Consider the following 7230-nt stretch of genomic DNA (forward strand, 5'->3'; position numbering starts at 1 on the left):
AGGCAGTCATTTGAGAAACCAAGGCATTTAGTCTCAAAAGAAGTGGTTGACAGAGAAAGGGCCACGATGAAGAGTGCACAGTATATTACAACGCGATAATAGAGGATTGAGGTTGAAGTGCACCCGGACAGCTGAAACCGATTGCATAGGAAAGACGGTGGTATTCGAAATGGTCGATGATCGTTTGTTAACTTGGCTTTGAACACTTTCGAAAGGCAGGGAGGATGGATATAGGTTGTAGAAATTGATTAGAGTGTCACCCCCCGTTGAAGAGGGGGATGACCGCGGCAGCTTTCCAACCTGGGGATCTCAGACGTTATGGAAAGAGAGGTTGAACAGACTATAATAGGGGTAGCGACAATATCGGGGTAGTTTTAGAAAGAAAGGGTCAGATTGTCTAGCCCAGCTGATTTGTAGGGGTCCAGATTTTGAAGCGCTTTCAAAACATCAGCTGTCTGAATTTGTGTGAAGGAGAAGCGGGGGGGTATGGGCAAGTTGGCAGAGGGGAGGAGTTGGTGGACGGGTTAGTGGAGCAGAGGAAAGAGGCAGCTGTAGCAAAATGGAAATTTCGATTATTGAGATATGGTGGTGATAGTGTTTAGCCTCAGTGCAGTGGGCAGCTGGGAGGAAGTGGTCTTATTTCATGGACTTTAAGTGTCAAAACTTTTTGGAGTTAGTGCTACAGGATGCAAATTTCTGTTTGAAAAAGTTAGCCTTTGCTTTCTGACTGCTTGTGTATATTGGTTCCTAACTTCCTGAAAAGTTGCATATCGCGGGGGAAATTTGATGCTAATGCTGTACGCCACAGGATGTTTTTGTGCTGGTCAAGGGCAGTCAAGTCTGAGGAGAACCAGGGGCATAGGTTTAGTTCTGTATTTTTTGAATGGGGTATGTTTATTTAAGATTGAGAGGAAATTACTTTTAAGGAACAACCAGGCATCCCCTACTGACGGAATGAGATCTATATCATCCAGGATACCTGGGCCAGGTCAATAGGAAGGCTCTCGAAAGGTTTAGGAGCGTTTGACAGTGATGAGGGGTGGTCGCTTGACCGGACCCGCTACGGACAGGCAATAAGGCAGTGATGAGATCTGGTTGAAGACAGCTGAGGTGTATTTAGAGGGTAGGTTAGTCAGGATGATATCTATGAGGGTACCCAAGTTTACGGATTTAGGTTGTACTGGTAGGTTCGTGGATACTTGCGTGAGGTTGAGGGCATCTTGCTTGGATTGTAGGATGGCTGGGGATTAAGAAAATAGGTCACCAAGCAGTAAAACCTAGAAATGGGGGGAAACAATTCACATATGGTGTCCAGGGCACAGCTGGGGGCTGAGGGGGGTTGTAGGCAAGGGCAACAGTGAGAGACTTATTTTGAAAAGGTGGATTTTTAGAAGTAGAAGCTCAAACTTTTGGGCACAGACCGGATAGAAGGATAGAGTTGCAGGCTATCTCTACAGGAGATTGAACCACCCTTGGCAGCATAGACGGAAAATGTATATTGGGGATGGAAATTTCAGAATTTTTGGTGGTTCCTGGCCAGGATTCAGCACACTGCTAGAACATCAGGGTTGGCAGAGTGAGGTAACGAGAGAATAACTCAAATTAGGAAGTAGACTTGATATTTATGTGCAAGAAACCAAGACTTGCGACAAAGTATAAATGATAGCGACTGGGGAGTAGGAGTGATACTGAGGGCTGCAGGGGCCTGGGTTAGCTTAATACAGAGAACAGAGGAGGAAGAATAAGGATAGGAAAGGTTTAAGAACTGTCTTAGTGTTGTACATGAATAAAGGGGGAGATCGGGTGTTATAGAAAAGATTAGGGCATTATGTACAGACAAGATATGGAAGGATATGAGTAAAGTGGAGGTAAACCTAAGCGTTGGGTAACAATGAAAGAGATAGCACGCTGGAGGCATCAATTGAGTCGGTCTCCGAGTGTATAGGGGGAGGGGCAAAGGAGCCATCTAAGGCAGGTTTAGCTAGGCTGGGGGCTAAGGATATAGTAAAATTAGAAATAACCCAAAACAACAATAAACTAACATGTTTGGGCTGAGGCTAAACATAAACAGGATGTAGTACCAAAAAGGAACATAGAGACATCAGGATGTGAGTATCATAAGGTGGTGGTAAACTAGTGAGTAAGAGGCACGGCTAGCGGTGCTAGCGGGGGGTAGGCAGATAGAGGAATTCGTGGTTAACGTCGGAATACATCAGACGATTTGCCGGCAGACCAGTCTAGGAGGGGGTGGGTCAACACTAGGTGGCGCCGTTGACAGAGAGGAGATAGTCGAGATGGGCGATGGGCCTAGTAGGATGATTAGCCAGACCACAGCGTCCGGTTGTTGTAGCTAGTGGCAGCGATGAACCGGAGTTAAAGGTCCAGTGATTCAGTGATTAAAAACTGATATGTTTGGGTGATAACGCGGGCAGATGGGAAAGGATTAATGTAGTGATTAAAATAATCAAAAAAAATAATTCTGGGTGAAACATAGTGTGGCTAATAGCAAAAGCAAGTAGCTAGTTAGCTGGCTAGCTAGTTTCAACTGGAGATTCTAGATTCTAGATAAAGGCAAGTAATAATAGAATCCGCTCCACATTGAGTGAGGGGGCAGGAAAAATGTAGAAGATGAAAAGTTGATAGGGAAATATGTACGAAAAATAGTATTTACAGTATTTACAGACATTTACAGACATACATAAAAACACAACTGCACAATTGATACCGAGACATAAGAGGTTGTGCCAGTAATCCTAAGGTCGCTGGTGAATCCCCAGCCGACTAGGTGAAAAACCTGGGGGTCTTGAGCAAGGCACTTAACCCTAATGCCTCGAAGTAAATGGATAAGAGCAATCTGCTAAATGTAACATTTTAACGGACAGCAAAAGCCTTCAGTGTGGGCACATTCCTCCATTCCTGTCCTCCCTTACCCCAACTCATCAGTCCAGCCGGGAGGAGATGACAGGTTTCAGGCCACAGCGGCCATATGTAGCCCAGAGCTAAGACAGTAGACTATTAGGTTAGGTTCTTTAGGGCTCTTTCTATGGGTTAACTGTCTCCAGTCATCCTGACTTGTGACCCGAGTGTGTGGTTTTAGCATTGAGATGTGCTAACATGGCCTGGGGTGTGTTGCAGTGCTGTAACATTATCCCAGGCCACACAGCCAAGCCTTGACACTGCTGTGGCAGAACAGGGCTAGCCCATATAGAACAGGTTAGCCCATACCAGAACAGGGAGCCATTCCAGAACAGGTTAGCTCCATACAGAACAGGGTTAGCCCATACCAGAACAGGGCAGATTCCAGAACAGGGAGCCCATACCAGAACAGGTAGCATACCAGAACAGGGCTAGGCCATACCAGAACAGGGCTAGCCCATACCAGAACAGGGTTAGCCATACCAGAACAGGGCTAGCCCATACCAAAACAGGGGTTAGCCCATACCAGAACAGGCTAGCCCATACCAGAACAGGGCTAGCCCATACCAGAACAGGGATAGCCCATACCAGAACAGGGGAGCCCATACCAAAACAGGGTTAGTTGACCTGTGAGAGATCCCCTGGTCGCACATAGACATAGCCCACAGGTGGGTGCCAAAGCTTCCTGGTGGGTTGCGGGACATTCCTTGATTTGTTATTTTTACAAATTGATGATTGTTTAAACCGAGCCACAACGACTGTATAAACGAGCTATGACACGGTTGATAACATCTGGGACATTAAGAACACCTGGTTGATAACATCTGGGACATTAAGAACACCTGGTTGATAACATCTGGGACATTAAGAACACTGGTTGATAATATCTGGGACATTAAGAACACCTGGTTGATAACATCTGGGACATTAAGAACACCTGTTTGATAACATCTGGGACATTAAGAACACCTGGTTGATAAATCTGGGAGCATTAAGAACAGGATAAATTGGGAATTAAGAACACCTGGTGATAACACTGGGACATTAAGAACACCTGGTTGATAACATCTGGGACATTAAGGAAAGGTTGATAACATCTGGGACATTAAGGCACAGTGTGTAGGGACCAAGGCTAAAGGCCCACTAATGTATTGTATGTCCCCCTGGAGTTGCCATGTTGAATGCTGAAACTGTTACATTTATAGCCCATAGTGATGGAGTAGATGATTGAATTACATGTTTTTAATTTTACATTGATGATGTGTTGAATACAGATGGATGAATATTTTTATGATATAGTTATACAGTATTCATGTTAGTTATGATGTATTTACCTTATTCAAGCAGGAGACCCTGGGTAAGAACCTGGCCTTTGAAGTGGCAGAGAAATACCTGGACATCCCCAAGATGTTGGGACGCTGAAGGTAAATATTTAGATAGGGGGCCTCCAACTTTAGGTGACAGTACTTTTTAAAAAACATTTCGCGAGCTACACTTTTTCCCACCAGGAAACTCCCTAGTGGAGAAGAGAAAGCAGTGCAGTATGTGTTCTGTCAATATACCTGGTCAAATAAGGGTTATAAACAACTTAGGGGCTAAAAAATCGTGATTTTTTACCCCCCAAATTATGTTTTATATTTTTCCCAAATTATGTTTTCTTAGGTAAATTTTTTCCTGGTTTTAGATTTTTGTTTTGTTTTTTACTCCGAAATTACAATTGTTCGGAGAGAAACAACGAAATTGGATGTTCTGAGTAACACGGCAACGCTTAAATCACATCAGAATACTTTCTTTTGAGGTGGAAGAAAACATCAAATGTAGATTTTTGAGTGTATTTCCTTTAATAATGGCTCATCCAGCCAGTGAGGAATGTGCCATCTAATGCGCCAGTCTAGGATGGTGTATGTGCTGCTAGCCCTTCTCTCTGTCTCTACATTAACATGTAGCCCCCCTCTCTCTCTCATCATTAACATGTAGCTCTCCCCCTATCATTAACATGTAGCCCCCCCTCTTTAACATGTACCTCTCTCCCTCTCTCTCTCTCTCATCAACATGCAGCCCCCTCTCTGCCCCCCCCCCCCCCCCTCTCTGTTCCTCTCTGTCTCTCTTGGATGGCGGGAATACTGCTTCCACGCTCCCTTGAAGAAACTCCCTTTTGTTTTACCCACTGAACCTGACCAGTCCTCAGTTTGATTTGATACTGTTGACTGTAAAACATCAGTGTGATACGATCTCAGAGCTCCCCCTCTCTTTTTTTCCCACATTTACCCCCTCCACTCCAGACATCATCAACACCCCTAAGCCTGATGAGAGAGCTATCATGACCTATGTCTCCTGCTTCTACCATGCTTTTGCTGGAGCAGAGCAGGTAGAGAGCCCTTTGAGTATGTGTGGTTTTGGACTGCAGTGATTATTGAAGTGCCCGTATGCTTGAATTACCACGTGCAAATACTACCATTTACTGTAAGTAGGTTCTCACACAATGAATTACTGTTGAATATTTTAACATGGGATCCCTTGTTCCTGTCTGAAATATTAAAATGTGATATCCAAAACTTACACATCTAAAAAAAATATAACCAATAAAACTTTTATTTTAAATCTTGGCTGTCATCACATTATTTTAGGGTGCTTGATCACATCAGCAATTCAAACTGTCCAGACTGTTTCCATATGATGTGATAAATGATTTGACAGTAATGTGACATGTGTCTCTAAGGCGGAGACAGCAGCCAACCGTATCTGTAAGATTCTGGGAGTCAACCAGGAGAATGAGAAACTCATGGAGGAATATGAGAAACTGGCCAGTGAGGTAATAATCACACAGACTCAGGGCCACACCCTTTTAGGAGGAAAACAGATTAAATAACACAATGTGACTGTTTCTTCAGCTACTTCTTGTCACTCAATTATGACTCATCAATATCAATCATATGACTGATTAATATAAATTGTATGACTGATCAATATCAATCACATTACTTATCAATATCAATCATATGGTTTGATCAATATCAATCATATGACTGAGCAATATCAATCACATTACATATCAATATCAATCATATGACTGATCAATATCAATCATATGATTGAACAATATCAATCACATGACTTATCAATATCAATCATATGGCTGATCAATATCAATCACATTACTTATCAATATCAATCATATGACTCGATCAATATCAATCATATGGCTGATCAATATCAATCATATGACTGATCAATATCAATCATATGACTGATCAATATCAATTGTAGACATGTGAACAATGGGTGAACGATCTGGATCTATCCATGAACCATCCAAATCTTTGAATATTGACTACTGTAACAAAGTTACCTCTGATGTCTTTACTAAACATGGAACCCCTGTAATCCTCCATACTGTACCCTCCATACTGTTACCCTCCATACTGTTACCCTCCATACGTACCCTCCATACTGTACCCTCCATACTGTTACCCTCCATACTGTACCCTCCATACTGTTACCCTCCATACTGTTACCCTCCATACTGTGCCCTCCATACTGTACCCTCCATACTGTACCCTCCATACTGTACCCTCCACTAGTGTTACCCTCCATACCTGTACCCTCCATACTGTACCCTCCATACTGTACCCTCCATACTGTACTCTCCATACTGTACCCTCCATAGTGTTACCCTCCATACTGTACCCTCCATAGTGTTACCCTCCATACTGTACCCTCCATACTGTACCCTCCATACTATACCCTCCATACTGTTACCCTTCATACTGTTACCCCCCATACTGTACCCTCCATACTGTACCCTCCATACTGTTACCCTCCATACTGTTACCCTCCATACTGTACCCTCCATACTGTACCCTCCATACTGTACCCTCCATACTGTTACCCTCCATACTGTACCCTCCATACTGTACCCTCCATAGTGTTACCCTCCATACTGTACCCTCCATACTGTACCCTCCATACTGTACCCTCCATACTGTACCCTCCATAGTGTTACCCTCCATACTGTTACCCTCCATACCGTTATCCTCCATACTGTTACCCTCCATACTGTACCCTCCATACTGTTACCCTCCATACTGTACCCTCCATACTGTACCCTCCATACTGTACCCTCCATAGTGTTACCCTCCATACTGTTACCCTCCATACTGTACCCTCCATACTGTACCCTCCATACTGTACCCTCCATAGTGTTACCCTCCATACTGTTACCTCCATACTGTTACCCTCCATACTGTTACCCTCCATACTGTACCTCCATACTGTTACCTCCATACTGTACCCTCCATACTGGACCCTCCATAC

General features: G+C 43.7%; 1 pseudogene; it reads left to right on the forward strand.

Moving 5' to 3' along the window:
* The window catches only part of LOC123484992, a 50621-nt pseudogene that overhangs the window by 21955 nt on the left and 21436 nt on the right, over positions 1-7230 (forward strand).

This window comes from Coregonus clupeaformis, unplaced genomic scaffold (assembly GCF_020615455.1).
Source record: "Coregonus clupeaformis isolate EN_2021a unplaced genomic scaffold, ASM2061545v1 scaf0527, whole genome shotgun sequence".
In the NCBI taxonomy this organism is placed as follows: Eukaryota; Metazoa; Chordata; class Actinopteri; order Salmoniformes; family Salmonidae; genus Coregonus; species Coregonus clupeaformis.